Raw genomic sequence first — 23485 nt, 5'->3', positions numbered from 1 at the left:
GTACATGTTATAGTAAGGATGTGAATCGAATTCGAAATCGGTAATTCGGAAGTTGAATTCAAAAAAATTCGGTAAATTGAACTTGGTAAATTTCGACCTCTTTTGATTTCAAATTCAAAACTTCCGAATACAATTTTGCTTCGAATTCAATTTAGAATTTTGCCTTCGACTGAATTCACCAAATTTATATTAAAAAAACTGGTTTGGAATTTATTTTTAAAAAATAACCTAGATTAGTTAGTTAGAGGTATTATCCTATTATTATTATATATAATATAATGACTTGCATTTACTATAACGATCTAGATTAGTTAGTTTGAGGTGTTATACTACTATTTTTAATATAATATAATGACTTACATGTATTATATATTATTATATATACGAAATTGTAATCGAATTAGGTAACCGAATTCCGATTTTAATTTGTGAATTCAAAATCAGAATTTCTGTTTTTAAGAATCATGGCCCCGAATTCGAACCAATTTCCCTACATTCCAGCTCACGCTGCATTAACCATGATCTTGAATCGATGTCTGGGTCAAACACAAAAGACGAGGAATGAATGATGATGGAATACTCATAAACACCGAACTCACTAAGTTGATAACAAGAAAGAAATATTTGGAACCAACGGATGTTTGTGCAAGTGGAAGGGGCTTGCATCCCTTAACCATGAGATCTCGGGTTCGAAACCCATGGGAATGGAAAAAACAATGTTGGGAGAATTTCTTCCTGCAAGGAGCTGGATCCGGCTCGAACAGGATTAGTCGCAGACCGTAAAACGGATGCGGACCCCTGTGGATTATACCTAAAAAAAAAGAAAGAAAAAAAAAGAAAGAAATATTTGGATGCCATGCACCATCCAAATTGCTTTAACATGACCTGAAAGTACACTCAAGTTAGCGCAAGCATCAAGATGATACACTACAAAATTTGCATGGACGACATGTATGCTAGGACAGCGAACCGCATGCAAATAAACAACTAGAAACACAATCCAACTCAAGTGAATAGGGACAATACAAGAGCACACGTAATGATCACACGACTTTAGGAAACCCATAAGATGATCACAAACAACGCATAAGGACTCGAAACTAGACTCCTACAATTAGGACAAAGACAACTCACAAGATGACGCAAATTGACTTGAACATGTCCAACAAAATGTAAATAAGCAGCTCTATCAAACTTTATTAACTCAAGATGATTATGATAGTAGACTACCTTAAAAACAATTCCAATTAAGTCAAACATTTTATCACGTGTCAATGAATTAAGAAACATAGATCTTAATATGCATGAAGAACACTCGTACAATTCACCAAGGTAAGGATTAAATGCTTGCAAAGACACATTAGAAAGAAACCAAACCATCACAAGCAGCTAAAGTCTTTAATGTCACCATGATAACTAAGAACTTTAGGTAAGAAAGTTACCTTATTACCGGCTAATTAACCAATAACAAATTTACCAATTTTATTCAACTCAATATGCTCTTGATTAGCACTATCCACAAATGAACAGTCCATTTTTTCTCCATTCTTAGTGAATTATAAGCTCCAAAATTTACATGACAATCAGCAATTAATGAGTGATCAAACTTAGATAATAAAGATATACTAGATATTAATGCTCGATCATCAAAATCAGATTTAAATGAATTAGATTCATCTTTAAAATCCTTCAATTGAGAACCCTCTTCCACTTTTATAGATTGGACAGCCAACGTATTACACTCTTCTATGGATGGATGGTAGAAATATGCAACTCCACAAGTCCATATCAGAATGATGGCGGAGTTGCATATTTATCAGAATGGGCAGACGATTCTTATCATCTTCCATCAATGTTTATTCCTTCTTTTTGTTGCTTTGTAGCTCTCATAGCCTATTTCATTTCTTGAATTTAGTAACGCCCCACAAGTCCTTGCACTGAACAGCCCCTGATTTGAAATTCATCTATTGGAAGTATATAAAACATATACTACATACTTTGCAGGATGGAGCGGAGGTAGCCTCCCTTACTCTCCATCCCTTATAAAATTGGGCAGGGAAGGGAATTTCTGCCCTCATCCCCCTCCTCCCCCAGCCCCATTTAGCCTTTAGTGGGGAGAGTGCCCATTGGCTGTCCAGATTGCCATTCCTAATTATACCGTTGTTTTACAATCAATTCCTGCTAAAACTACTACAGGAAATCGTCTCTAGAATTGGACTGCTCGCTTCTGTATGAACTAAAAAGAAAAGCTAACTAGTAACCACAGCTTGTGGCATTTGTGATATTAGAGTATTAGACGCACATGTACACGACAATTATAAGTTTTGGGATTAAATTGATACACTTTTTATATGTAAGTGATCATTTTACTCCGTTGAATGTGAAAATAGAAAAGGTAAGGCATAGTTATAATAATTATAATTATAATAATTTTGTAATTATTTTTCATTTAAAAACCCAGTTTTTGGAAGGTAAGATACAATTTTTGTAAGTTTCCCTTGAGTTGATGTGTAGCTGAAATCACAAGTTGATCACTAATAGAAACACTGATATTTTAAATGAGGATTCTTGGATGGAATTTCTACTCTAAATATCAGCGTTGAACATCTCCGCCCTTCACAACAAAACTGCCTGCCTAGTGCCTAACAATCATTTTCAACAAAAGCCAAGTTCTCAGAAGATTCAAGATGTCAAGCATTGAAGGTCAAGTTATACGGTGCAAATGTACTTCCACAACTATTTTATGTATATTCATAGTTATGTTGTATTTGAAACTAAAAAGCCAAAGAATTCCGTCTCTGATTCGGAAATCAAGATGGTAGGAAGCTTTCCTAAGTCAATCAAACTGTCCAGCGAGTTTCGGGCCTTGCATTTACTGATCGTCTTGCACTGTAAATTGTGTCCATATCCGCTCTTGATGACTTTAACGGGCTCAAAAATCAGGAACAATTTCAGAATTACCCATTTAGAAGTTCGGTTTTGATCTAATCACTGGCTTTGACAAATTGTTTTGTCTAATTTACCTCCTAGATCGCATACAATGTACTCTTCTGCTTAATGTAATTCCTCTGTCGTACAATATATATTGCAGCTGCTGTGGCATGGGAACCAGGAATGCCACTGGTGATTGAAGAAATGGAGGTAGCAACACCCTAGCAATGGAAGTTTGCCTGAAGACTGAAGATCCTCTTCACCTCCCTTTGCCACTCACAGATACACTGATGTTTACTTTTGGGGTGCCAAACAGCCAAAGGTTATACTCATATATGAAAATGAAATAAATGTAGTACATCTTATACCTTAGCGTTATGAACCTGTGGTAATCATAGTTTCACGGTTTTAACAGGATTTGCTGTTGTCAATTTGCAGGGCCAGGAACCTATGTTTTCCATAATATTTGGTCACGAGGATGCAGGTATGGGTACGAAAGGAAGTTGCTGAAAACTTTAACACTGATTCAATCATAGAATGAATTTATTTCTATGAAAGAACATAAAACTCAATTTACTTTCAATAAAAGAGATTGAAATTTCAAAGTATATTAACATAATTTTTATCTTGTTTTAATTGAAAATAGCTATATTTATATTGTATAGTTATTTTTTTTATAGGTGACATATTGGAGTATCTTCTCATAATGTGCAACTTGAATAGTTTGTGATGTTAAAAGATATTTAATCAAAAATTATTTCTTGTCTTAATTTCTATTATGCTACACTACATATTTATGAAATATACATACCTTTATAATTAAAATTAAAATTTGATGTTTTAGATATCATATATTTACATAGATGAAAATTATTTTAAACATAATATATTAAGATAATTTTGTTAGGAAAAATTTTGCCCCCAAGAACAAAATTTTGGCTCCGTCACTGCTTGTGTGACCATCGCTTGATCACTAATAGGGGTGCAATCAAGTCAACCCGCTCGCGAGTAGCTTGCGAGCGCTTGGTCAAAAGCTTGGCTCGAGCTCGAGCTACTCGTTACATTCAACGAGTCGAGTTCGAGCTCCAAAAATAAATACTCGAGTGCTCGACGAGTTTAATCGACTTTTCATATTATATTTATATTATATATTTTGAGAAAAAATTTATAGATATAGTTCAAAATTCGAGCTCGAGTAGGTCGGGCTTGATATTTAATCGAGCTCAAATGAGTCGAGCTCGAGTTTAATTTTATTTTATCGAGTCAAACTCGAGTCCAAATTTATTTACTCGTTCGAGTTTGAGTTCGAGTAGCACTGATTCTGATAGAGTTCGAGCTCGAGTATGGTGCTACTCGAGCTCGACTCAGTTCAATAGTACCCGTAGTCACTAAGCCAACTATAAACTTGTTCTGTTGTTAGATCGGATCGGGCTTGATCACATAGATTTTGTCATTTTCTTTATTGATCCTAAACCTTCTAAAATGGTATTATATCTCATATCGAATTTGTGGCGACCCCACTTCCCCCTGAGGCGAACCAAAGGGTTGGCGGGCCGTCTGCCCAGCTCTCGCCAGGACTCACACGAGCAATCTAACCCGAAACCTTTCGAAGAATAAACTAATCTATTACAAAACGGTTTTTCCCCGAATAGAATCATACCTAAAGCCACATTAACTTCAGAGATAGCAATAATAAAATAACCAGTCGAGGCCCTTAAACGACCCACGTGCTACGTACCAAAGTACAAAGTCGTACCAAACCGGGTAGATAAATACATAAATCCATAATACAAATTTACAAGCCAAGCAATCGAATTAGGGTTTACACATTTTCCAACTTCAAGTGGCAATCCAAAAGAAAAGTACAGTATCCCCAAATAACTCATTACAGCCCACAAAAATAAGTCATAGTATTCAAATACAATCCAAAATAATAACATAAGTAAATATCCAGCTTTCCGTTTCCATAACCTGTTAAGGAAAACAATAAACGTGGGGTGAGCTAAAGCTCAGTGGTGCCCCAAAACATGCAATCACATAATTTCAAACAGCGATTAATAACTGCACAAATTTAAACAGTTAGAAAAGCGTATAACAGCACAAGGTAGGATACGTGGGCTCTCAGGAGCCATTTCCCTCGCTTGATCACCAATTATCGTAGTTGACCCTCCGTCAACTCTCACTACTTATGGTCCATGTAGATCCACTTATTTTAATCCTAACCCGTCACCGTTCATACCTCTGCTTCGGGCCCGTACTTCGTCTACCGACGCAGTATACTCGAGATATACCCGTATAAATTTAGTCGAGGGATTCACCCAAAGACGTGATTGCAATCAGCTTCAAGCGTCGAGGAATTCACCCAAGGACGTGATTGCAATCAGATTCAAGCGTCGAAGGATTCACCCAAATGACTTTTGTAGTTAGATTCAAGCGTCGAGGAATTCACCCAACGACGTAACTACATTTAGATTCATGGTAGTTGGATACAAAAGTCGAGGGATTCACCCAACGACGCAACTCCATTTTTGAATCAAGGATTTAGGAGAAAATATTTTTCACAAGTCACCACTCGAACGGCTAGTGTGATAAAGTACACACAGCTCACTTCGATGGATCATAAACCAAATTTTTTTTTTCAACTTATCACATAACAAGTCAAGGAAGCACTTTAAACGATTAGGCATAGAACAAGCAGGGACACTCACCAAGAGTGGAGTTCAGATATCAAGTTGGGGATCGAAATCCGCGTCCTCGAAAAACCCTAAAAACCAAAATTTGAAACTATAAGTTTCTACTTAGTTTTTAAGCTTGTAGTCATTAAGGTATATTTAATATATTACTAGTTCACTTTCCCTTAGAAATATCAAGAGTTCCTTAGATTAAAACTTGACAAAAGTAGAAAAGATATTTCCTATGGTTTTCCTTGAGGTACTTTCCTAGAATGAAGTAACTAGTATTATTTTATTGAAATAAGTCGATAAACCTCTGAATATCAAAGCTAAAAAGTTACTTTGAACATTTCTCTAAAGATACGGCTTTTGCAAGATTTATTCCCAAAAACTATTTTTCCTGAAAATAGAGTTTTCTTGCCGAGCAAGACTCCCAGGCTTTTCACTAAAATTTGTAAATCTCGTATTTTAAAATTTTTCCTAAAGTTAGCTATCCAAATGTAAAGCTTAAGGAAAGAAAAGAAATTGAAATAAGACTTAGAATTTTCAAAAGCTATAGGATTAAAATACTATAGCTATCAAGACTAGTTTGAGCTAAAGGAACTTATCGGATTCGAAAAGTTTTTAGGTGAAACACTAGATATTGAGTTTTTATATTATAATACTGGCTGGAAAATATTTTTGATTACTTTGACCACAGTCACTCGAGTTCACCAGATCGATACAACTTCCACAGCTCCAATTCCGTTCCTAAATTATAATATAGATCAAAATATGGCAAAAATCACATAGCAAATTACTAGGGTTTCGTCAATCATTAGCCCTAGATTTCAACAAGTGCAATTCTGAATAAAATAAAATGATCAACCAAGGCTTCATCAATCATTAGCACTTGGTTTCAGCAAGCCCATCATAAGCAAATAAAAATAAAAGTAAAGCCTCCAAGACATTCCAGCAATTAACTTTCGTCACCCTGTAGTACTTATACAATCATTCAAATGGCCAAGGGCTTCATCAATCATTAGCCCTTGACAATATCAATTACTTCCAACCACAATTTAATCAAGAATTTAAACCACAAGTAGGCTAAAATCTCAATCCAAAACCCAATTTCTATTTCACAAAGAAACAGGACATTCATGCAAAACAGTCCACTTTAAAAATTCACAGACAGTAGTACACATGGAGGAAAAATACGAAATTTCTACAGGACAAAGGCCTATGATTCTAGTTTCAAACGCCACTGACGGCGCCTTAAACGGATTTTCCTACAACAAGATATCAACATTTGATTGAGACTGGTCATGGAATATCCGAAAATCTGAAATTTCAATTTTTCACTTGTGAAAATTCCTTTTTCTCCTTTAACACCAAAATGTTTTTATTCAAACCATCTATACACCTCATATAGAACTTCAAAACAACATTTTCCAAGCATTTCCTTCCATCATGATTCAAGGAACAATTCAAAAGTCAAGTTAAGGTTCCAACTCACCCTTTGACGCTCACATAAGAAATTTCCAGCATGTAACCCAACATTTCTGGTTCCAACTTCAATTTAGCAAATATTTATTGCTAAACAACTTATACCACTTAAAACCTACAACTTCCCTGTATTACTAAACCATTTTAATCCAAGGAAAATCCAAAAATAGGTTAAAATTCCAAAAGAAAACAAACTGAAAATTTCTGTTCACACCTCACGGCTATCCAGAAACTTTCCAGCAACTATGTGTTCAAAAATCCAACTTTTCCTTGGTTAAAATCTGGTTTTAAACACCCAAATTAATTATGCAAAAACTCGTCTAGCTATTTAATATTTCCAGTTCAAAATTTAACTCAACCAACAGCTGCAACACCCAAAAATTTCCAGAATTTCTGTACAACTAGCTTCGGACGAACATGCCTGCACAGATTGCATTTTTATTTTATTTTTCTGGTTTAAGCTAACTAATTAGCGGCATGCAGGGCCTAAATAATTTGTTATTAACCATCTAATCATGTTTATAAGCTTAAACAACAACATCAAACCAAATCAAGCTGAAAAATTGAAGCTAAGCTCTCGGCCAAAACAGAAATTCTTCCAGCATTTGCTTAGTCACAAACCAATTTTTTTCTACGGCTAACTCTTGTGTTTTGAACTTAAAGCTCGCATGCACAACTGCTGAATTAATAAACTATCATTTCCAGACCAGAAATCAGTTTGTCAACAACAAAATTGAACCCAAAAATCACGAATTAAAGCTGCAAAATTCAAGCTAAAGTTCACGGCAGCTCCTATGCTAGCACATATCAGAAATTCTTTTCTTAAACATCTCATCCGTATGCACAATTCAACATGCAGGATCTAAATCTTCAAGTCTTCACTCAGCTAAAGGCACTTAAGTGTTTAGATGCCACAGAAAAACACAAATGGAGCTGCAATAATCAAGGCAGGCTCTCGGCTAAAGCATTTCATCTCAAAACAAAATTTTCCACAGCTTTGGTTTCATCATCTGATTACTCAAGTTAACACATGCAAGGTCACGGCTGGCATAACTACCTCTGATCATCCATTTTTAGTCCAGAAAATTTATCTCAAAGCAAGCTAAGATCACACACGAAAATCTGAAAAATTTCTGCTCCCTCTCTCTCTCGGCTTCACGTGCAGGTCGAGTTCCAGTTTGGGTTGTCTTGGCTGAGCAGATGGTGGAGCTGGGGTGGTTGTTGCGGCTGGAAAACTGGGTGCAGCCGATGGAAGTGGAAGCTGGATGAAGGATTCACTTACGGCTTCCCTTATGTCCCTCGACCTTACGGACAGCAGCAGGAAAGAAAAATTGTAGCAGCTCTTGGATGGCTGGTGCGAAGTGAAGAGAAAGAATGAAGGTGGAGTCGCGGTTTGTGGAGAGGAGCGGTTTACGGTTGAGTGTGAAGTTGGTAGTGAATTTTGATTGGTTGAATGGTGCGGTGCTGAAGCTTCTGTCCGAGGAGTTGCTTGTGCAGAGAAGGAATTAACACTTGCGGTTTGTGTCAGTGAAACCGAAAGAATGGTATTGTGTCTTGTGGTTGAGGAATGAAATGTGATTAGCCGTTTGGATTAGCTGTTTTTGGGTTTGTTTTTCAAAAACACTACTGTAGCATTTTGAATCTGAAAAACAAGTCCGTTTGGATTAGTTGTTTTTGGGGTTGTTTTTCAAAAACTATATGAAAAACTTTTACTGTAGATTTTTTTGGATTATTTTTAGAGGTATTTTTGAAACATATTTTTGAGTATTTTTAGAATATTATAATTTTTATATTTTTATATAAATATACATTTATGCATTTATAATACATTTATATTTACAAATGTATAGATGTATATTATTATAAATGAATAAATTATAAATGAATATTAGATAAATGTATAAATTATAAATTATAAATTATATATTTTTATACAAATATGCATTTATAATACATTTATAGATATTTATAAATACATATATTTATATATTCATATAAAAATATATAAATGTATTATATTATATATAATACATAATATAAATATATTTATAAATGTATAAGTGTATATTATTATAAATGTATAAATTATAAATGAATATTATAAATATATTATAAATTATAAGTGTATATTATTATAAATGTATAAATTAATATATTATAAATATATATTAATATTATGTAGAAATGTATTTATATAATTAATATAAATGTATATATGTATTGATATTATATATAAATGTAAAATTAATATTATGTATATTAATATAAATGTATAAATGTATTATATTATATATAATACATAATATAAATGTATAAGTGTATATTATTAAAAATGTATAAATTATAAATGAATATTATATAAATGTATAAATTAATAAATTATAAATATATATTAATATTATGTAGAAATGTATTAATATAATTAATATTAATATATACATGTATTAATATTATGTATAAATGTAAAATTAATATTATGTATATTAATATAAATGTATAAATGTATTATATTATATATTATACATAATATAAATGTATATTATAAATATACATAAATATTTATATATTATGTATAAATGTACATTTATATAAATGTATAATATATTATATATTATATTATATATAATTTATATAACATATAATATTTATGTAAATATATTATAAATAAATAAAAATATATTATAAATAAAATAAAATATTTATAATATGTATGTATAAATATATAATATTAGAAATGTATAATATATATAATATACATTATTATTAATATAATTTATGTATAATATACATAATTGAAATATACATATTAATATATATTAATATATATTATAAAACAAAATTGAATAAATATATTTATAAATTTATATATAAATAAATGTATTTATATAAATATATAATATTTATTTCAATTGATATAATATATATAATATTATACATAATTGAAATAAATATATTTATATTAATATAATATATATATATAATATACATAATTGAAATATACATATTAAAATACATAATTGAAATATACATATTAAAATATATTAAAATATAATTGAAATATTCATATTAAAATACATAATTAAAATATACAAATTGAAATATACTTATTAAAATATACAAATTAAATATACATAATTGAAATATATTTGGAGTTGTTTTTGATATATTGTTTGGATATGGTGTTTTTTAAGTTGTTTTTGAAATACACATTACTGTAGTATTTGGAATGTGAAAAACAGTTTTTCAAAAACAGGTGCAAAAACACTCAATCCAAACGCATAGTGATTGATAGGGTGGTTTTATGGTGCCGCTGTTTATAAGAATGGTTTGCGTGTAAGAGTGGTTTGCGTACAGATTTGGTAATAGCTGCGTGATTTGATTTGCAGTCAGACGTCTTGTTTGGTTTGCATGGAAGGTAAGGTAAGGTTATTTTAGTCTTTTCACTTCGCTCCTTAATCTCAACTTAATTCCTCAATTCCGACTTAATTCTAGAAATTATCCCCAAGTGCGATTTGAACGCCTAATCATATCCTAATATACCTAAACCATTTTTATATCGAATACTTATCGATTAAACTTAAATATTAAGGTTCCTAGTAATTCTTATATTATTTAGCGATTAATTAGTTATTAGAATTTCCAATTATTTATTCTCAAGAAATAGAGTTAGTCTAACTCGAAATTTATCGATTTAGTAATATAAAGTCAAATGAAATAATAATTTAATACAAGTGTGTCAGTTTGCACATAAAAATTATTTTTACGCACTTATTGTGAAAACAAAGAAGGATAAAACTATAATTATCGAAATTTTCACGCCTTAAGTATGTTTAGTATATTAGTATCATGTTTATCTAAAATTCATTGGTTTTCATTATAACGCGGAAATTCCTATTAACATTTAACATTATTAACGATTAAAACTAGTTATCGGAAATCAAAGAATTTATTTTAAAGTAATAGAATTAATCCAACTCAAGAAATATTAATTTAGTATAGCAAAACCGAATAATTCAATATTGGCACAATTATATTATTTATTACATAGAAATTATCTTTACACTTTTATTTCAAAACAATTAATTACAATACTAGAATTCAAAGAAATTAATTGTTAGATCAACGAAATAGTTTACCATCGAAATATGAAGTTAATGTAACAAAACTAAGAAATTTAGTAGTCTAGCACAATTCTTTTATTTTGCACATAACGTTTATTTCTACGTACTTATTTAAAAACAATTGGACTTAGTGCTAAAATTTATTAAAGAATTAAAATGCAAATAAAATATGCCCTGATAATTATATGTCTATTTTCAGGGTTCTCACAGAATTAACTTCCCTTAAATTGTACCTATATATATTATGTGATGCACCTTTACATTTAGATATTTTCTCAAATTAATTTCATATTGTAAAAAATAAATACTCAAAACTTGAATGCCCAGTTGTTAGACAAACTCTAGTATTTAAACAATTTAATAAATGGAGTTTAGGTGTATAAAGTATTTGATAGTCTTAACTTTTCCAAGAATTTCACTGCCAATCGAGCTACACAAAATCACATGTATGGTATAGGAAGTTGATTTTTTTTTTTGGGTCTAAATTGCCGTTTGTAATTATGCTTCTAACTTATCTTGCTAGTAGTCTAATTGATTCCGTAACTTGACAATTATTAGTAGATCCTGTGATTGATCCCCATATGCTATTTTACTGTGTATGCTTGGGATAAGGCTCTATACAGTATTAGGGGATTAGTCTGGCAAAAATGTTGAGATATCCTAAGTGAAAATAAAAAAATTATGCTTTTGCCTTTGTTATGGTATGGCCGACACAAGTTTACACGCAAATCTTGGATGGTAACCACTCCTTTCGCGTCGATGACAAGAAATTGCAGGGCTTGTCGAGACGAGGAAGCCGAGTCAAACTCCATCTCCATTTGACTATTTAAGAAGCTTCCATAATTACCATCAGGCGGCACACGGTATCAGAAGACAAGACTTTAAACATGTTGATGTTTCTTATGTGATGCTTCAAAAAATGCACTAAAAAAAATATCTCTTCATTTAACAATGAGTGTGTTTTCCAATTTAAATTCGCTTTTCAAAAACTAACAAATGAAACTCCCAAAAAATATTAGGAATTTCATTATGCTATGCCGTATAATACCTCCACATAATGCACCACTACCAATGATGCCCTTTAATTTCACTTTCCAAAAAATTTTTTTTTGAACGGGTGTAGATTTTTTTTTGGGTTAATTTGAGCAATTTTCTAATTTTATTTAATCTCACTTATTAAGAACTAACATATGAGATACCCTAAAAGGATATTAGCAAATAATTATAATCATTTGATACTGTCACATAATGCACTACTATCAATGATATTTTATCAGATAAGTAAAGTGATTTTTGTTTTTCCAATCTCCAAATGAGCTAGGCTATGTGACACTGTTCATGTTACCATTAAATCCAAATTAGTTGTTTATATGAATACAGCAATTGGTAATAATATAACATATCTGTAGTACAGCATGGATCTAATATACATAAAAAATAAATCCATTATATAAAACAAATATTTGAATGATCATGCTAAATGGCACGTCACTCTTGGTAATAATTTTGATGAATCTAAATTTCCATGGACTTTTCTAGGGTTTTTGCCACCTTATCCTTACCCCCAAAAAAAATAAAAAATTAAAAAAACACTTGACTACTTTTATGGACAGAGGTAATGATGTCTTAGCTCTATTAGTCCAAAGCCTGCCCCGGGGAGAAATACCTGCTCATTACAAAATTCCAAATGCTAACGTAACATGTTAACAAAACTTGCAGATTATTTCGGTATTAACTACAAGCAAATAGTTAGATAATAGATATATCACTCCATCTAGATTCGAATCAAGTGAAAAGGGATATTTTTCTTTTAGACTAAGCCAATAGGATGGTATTCATCATTCAAACGTTTCAAACTATTAATTGAAAGTTAAATCTGATATAAAGTAAGATAACGCGTGTTGTAGATTAAATCCATCATTTCAACCGATTTCTAAGTACCACAACAAAAGTCATAACTCGCAATTGTTGTTCAACAGAAATGGCAGTGTTTTGAACTTGATTTTTTTTCCTTTTCTTTTCACAATCCTAGTAGGTTTTTTTTTTTTTGGGGGGGGGGGGGGGGTTGTGGTTTAATTGGGAGAGGTAGTTGTTATAGAATGTTAAATTGAAAAGTTATAGTATTGGTTTATGAAAAAGAGGAGTTAGTCGTGGTAAAATATACTACTATAATAATGGAAAGATTAAGGATCTGTTTGATAACATACAAAAATGTTGAAACTGAACCTTTTCAAGTATTCAGATGTTTTGGGTGTTTGATAAATAAAAACCCATCTACTGAACTTGTTAAGCATTGCTGAATTTGTGTGTATTTTTTTCAGCACAAGAATCCTAACTGAATGTTTAATTCTAATAAGAATCAATAGAATTACTTCAACTATCTTATTTACTAAATTTACCTTTATTTGTTAATTATGTTCAAAATTTTTATCTAATTAAACAACCTAATTTCCTCTATCTAACGGTTTTCTACTTCTTTTTTCTCCATTTGTAATGACTTTCACATTTTCTCCATACTCCTCATATAATATATTTCATCTTTTATATTAATTTGATTTAAAAATAAATATTGTCATTTTCATACCTAACAATTTTAAACTAATTAAATTATAGGTTCTATTTCTTTTTTGGATGAAAAGATATAAGGGCAAAATTGTCAAATTTAACTTATTAAACGTTCAATTATAAATGTTTAGCAAACAATATAAATAGGTTTAGCATTAAAATTCAGACATTCATATATTTCTTTTCAGTACTTAAAATTCAGCAAATTAATTATTTTAGTATTCAGATTCACTTTTATCGAATGGAACCTAAAACTCTTTAAGATTTGTAGTGGTTGAACTGATAGCAACGTTGTTTTACTTAAATCATAGGTGACGTGAATACAACAAATGCGAAACATAGAACAATCAAAAGGAAAGAGCCAAGTAAATACACTTCACAACTACGATCACTCAGAGACGAATATCTTCTTAACTGCTGTATTGTTAACTAATCGTGAAAAGGATTGGCTAGTCAATGATAACCATTTACACTTCAGTATATGATATGCTTCACAAAAATTCCTACCATATAGAGGGGTTAAATCATTGATAAAAATATGAAACACACACACACAGAGACAAACAAATTTATATGGTATAAATGAATTAAGAGATTTCAAAGGTGTTACACACACACGAAGATGCACGCCTTGCATTTGCTCCAAAAAGGAAAAAACGTGTTACATTGGCATGTCATGTCTTAATTCTTTTTTTTTTTTTGAAAAAGTGAGAATCAAATAGTATCCTTTCGAAGTTTTCATATGTATTTAGTCTATTAGACGTTACGAAACTAAGTAATTTAATCCAATTTACACATTAAAAAGTTAAAATGCTGTCATACTAATGTCATTGCCTCTAGCTTCCTTACCCCAAAAACTCAAATTCGATCCTCATTAGAAGTAATATCTAGAGTAGGATTAATACTGTTATTTTTTTCCAAAAAATAAAAATGAAAAATGAAAGTAAAACTCATGCGTTGAAGTTGCAAGAGGACCAAGTCATGTTTAGCCCAATAGAGACGACCACGCTTTCAAGCTAAGTTGGGGCCTAGGTTGGACATTGCAAACCCATATCATGGGTTGGTTGGTAATTAGCAAAGTACGTGATGCTAATTACTAATTTAGATTGCAACACTCGTTTACCCTAATTTACTGAAGTTCTTAGTGCCATTTATCTGCTTACTTACACCTTTATACTATATCGAAAACAGATAATATAACAAGTAACTGGCAAATTCGTCCTAATAGTTATACAGTACATATTTTACACACACTCTGAAAACCAGTCCAAAATAGAATATTAGTCACCGAGAGAGCTGAGCAAGGGGAGAATTACATTTGTGTAGGATAAACTTCTGTGAAGAACATGCGAGTTCTTCTAAATTTTGACATTGCCAACAAATCCCCCTCACAATGATTCACTCAGTTCTGGCCTGATAGAGGTGCTGGGTAAGTCGGGCAGCCACTTCATCAGGTTCATCACAAAAAAAAGTTGCAAAATCTGAAAAGTCCATTTCAAACATTGACGACCCAGGATAGGGAAATAATCCCCGAATCCCATCTGAAAGTAGGGGATCTAGAGTTGGCTGGCTAGCAGTTAGAGGAGCATGGACTCCAAAATCATGGTGAACTGAAAATGGCAATGCTTCAAAATTGAGCATTTGTGGACTTTCAGCAGCTCCAATAACTTCACCGATGATAGATCCTTGCGAATTGGACATGTCATGCTGGAAAATAAATAGGGAATTAAAAATTTCTAAATCAGCAGGCGTAATTGTATCTTCAATAACTACCTCCCCATTAGTTGGCATATGCTGGTTTGCATTCACTGGGGTGCACAAACTGGCACTTGTAAATTCAGAAATTTTTTGACTGCTTGGCTCTTTGGGAGTTGGAGTATCAGCCAGGGAATCAAGTAGAGACTCGAGCAAATCGATTCCCGCACTAATATCCTTAGTGCTCGGCACATGCGAAAACATATTGCACTGGCTATCAATCAGAGAGCCATGCAGATAATCACCACTAACTCTATTATTCACTGACTGGTATAACCCAGTGTCCATGATAGAATTGCCAGAAGCTCTAACAACTAGTTGAGTGGTCTGAACTTGTTGAGTTACTATCTTCCCATTGTCAAGAATTGTTACATCATGGATACTCGACCTTGTCTTCTTATCAACAACAACTGTTCGTTTAAAGTACTTCTGTGCATGGCTGGCCACTTGTGTAGGAGTTCGAGAACGGACACAGAGCCTGGAAATGTTTCTCCAATCACCTCTCCCATATTTGTCCAAGCCTTGGAGAAATAATCTGTTATGCAATATTGCGGGGAGAGAAAAATGGTTGGCTTTGAAATCTCATCTTTCAAATAACAAGAAGTAAAATAGGACAATGAAACTAGATTGCATCTTTCAAATCTTTAAGAATACTTAGATTTACATACTTATATAATGGAATTTGAAAATCACAGTTAAAGTGAAGAGAAACATTATTGTCGCTAGGATTAAGCTTTTTCAAGCTAAATAGGCAATTAGGCTATTTAATTTGATTCTTCATTTGTCAAGTATGTAGTATAGTTACAGTATACCATTCAAATTATGGGCCTGTTTGGAACCTGAGTTTTTTGGGAGTTTGTCTAAAACTTTACTATAGTGCACTATAGAAGTTTTTGAAAAATTTTTGTAGAATTTTTTGTGAGGTGAAAATTTTTTTTATAGAAGTTTTTATAATGTGAAAAATTTTGTAGAAGTTTTTGTAAGGTGAAATTTTTTTTTCCTTTTCTATTTTTCTTTCTTTTTCTCTTTCTCTTTCTCTTTCTTTTTCTTTCTTTCCTTTTTCTTTTCTTTCCTCTCCTCTTCTTCTTCTTCTTCTTCCTTCCCCCTCCCTCTTCCCTGTTACCTCTGCCTCCCACCTCCAGCACCTCCGCCAGCACCCACCGCTCTGTTTTTTTTTTTTTTTCTTTTCTCCTCTCCCCTCCTCCCTCTCCTTCCCCCGCCACCCCTTTCCACCCCGCCACCCCCCTCCCACTCCCTTCCCCGTTCCTCCCCTCTCTGTCCGCCACCCCCCTTGGGCCGCCATCCCTTTCCCACTTCCTCCCCCGCCACCCCCTATGCCCACCATCCCTTTCCTCCCCTCTCCCCTGCCACCCCCTCTGCCCCACCACCCCACTGCCCCTTCCCTCTCTTCCCCGCCACCATCTCTGCCCTTTCCCCCTCTCCTGTTCCACTTCCCGCTTCTCACCTTCCCTCTGCCCCTTTCTTTTTTTCACATTTTCCCTCTCCCTCTCCTCCCGTCTCTCTCCTTGCTCTTGTCGGCAGATGAAGCAGCGAAATGAAATTTTTTTTTTTGGGCAATTTTCCTTCTCCCCCCTCCTCCCCTTCCCCCGCCACCCTCACCCTCTCCCGTGCGATCTGGTCTAGCGACCAGATTGGCTAGAGGGGAAGGGGAAGGGTGGTGGGGGAGGAGTGGGAGAGACGCAGAGAGAAAAAAAAAGACAGAGGGGAGGATGGCAGGGGAGGAAGAGGGGGAGAGGGAAAAAGGGCAAAAAAAAAAATCGGCACCGGAAGAGGTGATCGGCGCCGGAACCGGCGGCAGAGGTGGTGCCCGGCGACGAAGATGGTTGTGGGTTGGGGTGGGGGAGGAAGAAGAAGAAGAAAAGGGAAAGGGAATTTTTTTTTTTTTGTGTTTTGGATATTTTAAGTGTGTAGGTAAAAAATTTTGAGAAGTTTTTTGGGGTTCCTGTAGTAAAAGTTGTTAAAAAACTAGTAAGTAAAAAACTTATCCAAAAACCTGGCTTCCAAACAGGCCCTATACTTCTACCAAAAAGATACTTTGCAACCTTCAATCAAAGATGCAATCATCTTAGCAATGTAGATATATTAATATGCAATCAAAAACAAATTTGCTTTCATCTAACCAATCGAATTGTAATGTATAAAGAAAGAAACACCATGAAAAAAACATCACATATGCATTCACCATCATTCAGGCACATTGGACACATTTTCTTGATTCTCTAGAGCATTAAAAAGAACACAGGTCTCTCACTAGACACTTACGAGCAAATTCAAATATTGATGTGCAACACATGATTAAGTGTAAAAACGGAGATGCAACTCATATAAATAAGCGAATCACCATGTTAACGCATAAAATGCAAAAAACGATTAATGATTACACATAGATACTTCACATAAGTGTTTGAGAAACCTTGTTTCAAATGCATATCTCAAAGTAGTCATATTGGCACATGGCCAATTGCGACAATGGTAAAAACAGGTCTATTGCTATACATATATCAATAGCATATGTGATAAAATGATAAATGAACTCATTGTGAAATGTCTATTTTCATTCCATTGTGCAATATCCAAAGTGTATACATATATTAATGTCCAATATCCATATAATTGAGAAATATGCCAACGTGCAATTCTAGAGCATATGAAAGCATTGAACACTATTATCACAATTTTGTATGCAAAAAAATACCTTAATAAATACCACAAAATTAAAAATGCATTAAACTATGAGAAATTACTTGGAGTGACTATGCTATAACCTTGATGACATGTGTCGGTGACCAAGTTTCTAAAGGATAAAAATAAGAGATTCAAGATTACCATAATTCAAGAGCCACGAAAGATTATACATACATATAAATATATATATTAATATCAAGATTACCCTGATGACAAAGTATATACATATATTAATGTCAAATGTCCATACAATTGAGGAATGTGCTAATGTGCAATTCCAGAGTATATGAAAGCAAAGAACACTATTAGCAAAATTCTCTATGTAGAAAAACACCTTAATAAATATCACAAAATTAAAATGCATTAATCTATGAGAAATTACTTGGCATGACTATTCTATAAGTCTAATGACATGTGTCGGTGACCAAGTTTCTCAGGGATAAAAATAAGAGATTCGAGATCATCATAATTCAAGAGCCACGAAAGATTGTGGAAGACTATTTAGCAAAATATAATCGTATGCATGTAAGAATACACATTTGAATCATATTCTACCTGTGCTCCTTTTCCAAATTGAAGAGCCACGAAAGATTATCAAGGACTATTTAGCAAAAATTAATTGTATGCATGTAAGAATACATATTTGAAACATAGCCTACCTGTGCTCCTCTTCCGACCATGTAGCCCTTTTGCAGTCTGGATCAGATCGTAATGATATTCCTCTACAACTGGATTCACTCTGGACTTTTTCACATTGTTTTCCCTTTCTGTCAATAGCAACATGCCCAACCAGCTTTCTTGACTTCTTGAAAGAATCAGCATAACGAGGAAAAGGTACAAGGCCTAACTCAATTGCATTTACATCTGCAACTAAGACTTCATAGTGCATTTTGATCTCCTCAACTGTTCTTCCAGGTACTACAGCCGTAATTTTCTCCCATAGATTGCTATCAGCTAAATAGATTGCCAGGGCATTCTCAAATGCTTTATCCTCCTCTCTCGTCCAGATAGAATTGTTGCATGTCCTAGAGTCCATTTTCTGATTGCAAACCACAGTCGAATTAAAGGTTCAAGAGAAATAAGAAAGATTGATAGAGGAATCAGAAAGCAGACGATGCTTATATAATGCACATAGAAATTCCGAAGTACCTCGGTGTAATCTAAACGAGATTGACTTTCTCCAGAGCCTTGACACCTGGTGGCATGAAAGGAGGGCAGCGGGGTCTAACGAGGCTTTTCTTTTCAGAGTGTTTAATGTATGAAAGAAATAACAACTGGTTAGTTGGTAGATCGAAACATAAAAGCTTGGAAAACGACAGATTGCCAAGATATGTGATAGGGAAAGTATAATGAGTAAAGCAGTGGAGACACCAAAGCATCTAGACAACAGAACACCATAAAGACAATTAAACCTCAAGGGAAAATAGGAAAGTTTAATTAATTGAGTAAATAGTCAGTTAACCCCTGAAAGAGGAAAAAGCTATTCGACGAGAATGTGAGGTTAATTAAAATGTGGAATTGTTAAGATAATCATTTATATACTAATTTAGCATACTAAAAACTCATAAAAAGTCCTAATTGGACAAATCAAGTCCATTAGGTGGAAACAACCTCACAAAATGTAGTAAGAAAGTTTAAAAGCGTGGAAGATAGAGCCAATCTTAGAGTTAAAGTGGCTTAGATCGCAAAACAAATGTACGGCTTACACAACGACAACTATTTTAGCACTCCGATTGGAAGTATGCGGCTAAAAGCACTACATGCAGAACTTGCTCAAGAGGTAGAAATATTCAATAGAAAGCTAACAGATATAAAGCATGGATGAGTGTGGCGATCAAGTGAAGTAGGAGTCCCTTCAAGACTTTTATAGTCATCTCTTAGAGCACTAGCACATAGGTAAAACTTGATATTTCTCTTGCATAGTTCTTTAGTTTTGAATAAACCTATAGAGTTGGATAAGCAATAGAGAATGATACTACCATGTCCAATCCTTTGCATAAATGGAGAAATGGATATCAAGTAGAGCTCCTTCAAAGAAGTCAATGGAGCAGTAAATGAAGTCTTCATAGCGTATTAGCTGTTTTAGTGGATTTACTTCCAGTTTTGTGTAGGTATGTGAGATCAAATTAATTATTTGCTATATCAACCATGTGGCCTTTTCCATGTACTGCACGTCTCTTTTAATGTCCTCCTGGGTGAGGGATCTTGTTAAATTAGGAAAACACAACATTCAACTAGTACACTAGTGAAAGCATGAACAAGTTAGAGTAATCGAAGCCAATTGCATGATCATCAAAAATAAATCTTCTTAGAACCCTCTAACTGAATGCATAATTGACATGTAACATTTGAATGATTTTTCTATACACTCCTTTTAACAACATAAAAAAAATTGCATTCCTATTGGACTTTCCCTATACTTGGACATAAGATCAGATTGGCTTTTCATGAAAGCACAGAGATAAATATAAATCTCAGCCATTCCCATTAAGATGTATGATTTCACTTCCTTTGCGTCAAGCCCAGGGCATACATTGAATAATTTAAACATTTCACCACAAGATTTCTCACATTAACAGAATATTCTATTGGAGTTCAAGAACACCTTTAGCATATCTATTAGTCAAACAACTATTGCACCTTAGTTTTATTTATAACAAAACTAATAAAAATACTAGTGATAAAAATTAAATGAACAAGCATGGTTTTTTTTATTAATGTTTGGGCAAAATGTAGCACAAAAAATTAGAAAAAGATTTTACTAACCTTTGAAAGGCAAGAAGATCATTATCTTGTTCTGCTTCTTGATTCTCTCTCATGGTTGACGAAAAGTAGCTCAGTTAAGTCAGTCAGCCACTACATTCTGATAGAAGAACTGTAGATAATAATATTTCTTTAATTTAAGACTCAAACACTTTGAATCATAATTTTTTGAATTATAATTTGTTTACTGAATATTAAGACAAATCCATAGCATATCTTCATTGCAAAATTTCATATCATGCTTTACTGATTCCTATACATGATCATGTATAAAGAAAGGTGTGAGCTTTAAGGCTCTGATTTTAAAAATTTGGGGGGGTGGGGAGAAAAGAACACTTACCACAATAGGTGCATTTGGGTGACTCAATTTGGATTCAACGGTTAAAACAAAGTATAGAGGACTGAATAAAGTTCTGTTGCTCACCTCCCAAACAATGAACTTTTCACAGAGGAAAAGAATTTGAAAAATCCTTGCTGATGCTGTAGGTGGAGTACTGTATTCAAAGTTGCATATTTCTTATTTTGATTAGTTTAAGATACAATTTTTGAGATAATGAACTAATTTTGAACATGGGTTTCCTTGGTTGATCATCTTAAATATCTAGCATCAGTTTTCTTCTAAGCCAACTTTCGCCGGGATTCAGGCTTATTGCTCGTTGTCATGGGGTTTTATGCTCTTCTCTTCTAATATGGCCAATAGCTGTTGAAGAATTTGTTTATCAAAATTTGGAATAGGGTTGCGAGACAATTGAATTGAGCCTAATCAAATTCATAGTGTAGATAAAACCTCTATTTCAGCTCAATTTTATTGCATTGAAAACATTAAGTTTGATATAATTTGTAATTATAAATTTATTCAATGAATCAAATAAATTCAAGGGAATTGGAATGGCACTCCACTTTTCACTAACGACACTCCCATTATCATTTTTATCGTATAATTTTCATTTATAATACTACATGATAAAACAAATGATGGGAGTGTCATTAACAAAAATTGAGTGTCATTCATATTTTCCTAAATTTAAATACTTGAATTTGACTTGTTTATTATTTATACCCCTAATAAGAATCTCAAAGTCCTGCATTGAAAATTCAATTTGCCTGATATTTTTTTTTGATAATTATAGGTAAATAGTGTAAATTTTTTTTTCGGTATGTTATTGATATGCTAAATGAAAAAAAAAAAACAAATCTTCCATTTTATTGACGGTGAATTTTGAACCATTTTGTTCTCTTATCAATCTAAATATCATATTATTCAACTCATAAAAGATTATTGACAAAGGAAAAAAAACCATAAAACGAAAATAGGATGCTTAATATGATTACATCATAATATAATTTTTGAAACAAGTAATATGCCCTTTCTATAATTTAGCAAAAAAAAAATCTAATAAAAAAGAGGAAGGAAATCAAGGTTATGTCTGTGCAGTTCAACTTGGCTTAACATTTGTCTTTAGTTTTTGCTCATTGTTTTTCGAAAGTGATATAGTGTATTTTTTTCCCTCGAGTGAATATTAAATGTTCTAAAAGCAAGAATTTACATTATTGTATGCTTAACTCGATTAGAAAGTTGTCTTATGATATGTTTCTTTATTGGGTTATCAACAAAAAAGCCCCTTGTGGTTTAGCTATCATACAGAAAAACGCCCTGTAGTTTCATATCATACGCGTCGATACCCCATGGTTTGAATTATTCTGAAAAATCGACGAAAATCGTTAAAACAGATGGAATTGAGTGAAAAGACGAAAATACCCTTTTGATATAAGTGAAAATTGCAGAAGTAATTTTGCACTTTCATTCTGTCGAAACCAACGGGGGAGAAAAAACACCTACACAAAAACAAAAACAAAAAAATCCATAAAAGGTATCCGAACAGAGCTTGAAAAAAGGGGGAGAAAAGAGTTTTCATTGATTATTTGTGGGATAAGAAAACTAAGTAGGATTAGTTGAGGGGGACAACCGGACCGGGAGTAAAATATGTCAGAAAACAGAATAACGGCCTTTCTTCCCTCTTCTTTTCTGCTTTCCTTTGCTTTGCCTCCTCCTTTCTTCAGGCAAAGAGCATATTGTTCTTGACTTTCTTTCATGAATGAAACAAAGTTCCACCACTTCCCCCGCGCCGGTCCCTTGCTTCCTTTTCGCCTTTTTATCTGCATGGATAAAAGAATAATACACTCTACTATAAAACAAACCCACTATCTTCATACTACTTATTGACTGTAGAAATGGTCCATTCCTTTTTAAGATTTTGTTGATTTAGTTGTTTAAGCATACGAGCTTTCGAGTCTTCCGAGGCTTCGGCTTCAGCCAAAATTGAAGGCAGCATTCAAAGGGTATTTTCGAACATAAGACCCAACTGTTGAATCAAGGAGGCACTTGGTAAAGAAAAGTCCGGCTAGATAAACGAAAAAACAAGGGACCAAAGACTAACCATTCGCTGCATCGCTGTTGCCGCGAGCATTTGGCCAGTTGCAGCTGTT

At 33.1% G+C, this 23485-nt stretch overlaps 1 pseudogene; it reads left to right on the top strand.

Moving 5' to 3' along the window:
* The first annotated feature begins 2687 nt into the window (after positions 1 to 2687).
* The window catches only part of LOC113776946, a 30381-nt pseudogene continuing 9583 nt past the window's right edge, over positions 2688 to 23485 (top strand).

Source organism: Coffea eugenioides, chromosome 7 (assembly GCF_003713205.1).
Source record: "Coffea eugenioides isolate CCC68of chromosome 7, Ceug_1.0, whole genome shotgun sequence".
Classification (NCBI taxonomy): Eukaryota; Viridiplantae; Streptophyta; class Magnoliopsida; order Gentianales; family Rubiaceae; genus Coffea; species Coffea eugenioides.
This window is presented reverse-complemented; position numbering and strand designations above follow the sequence as displayed.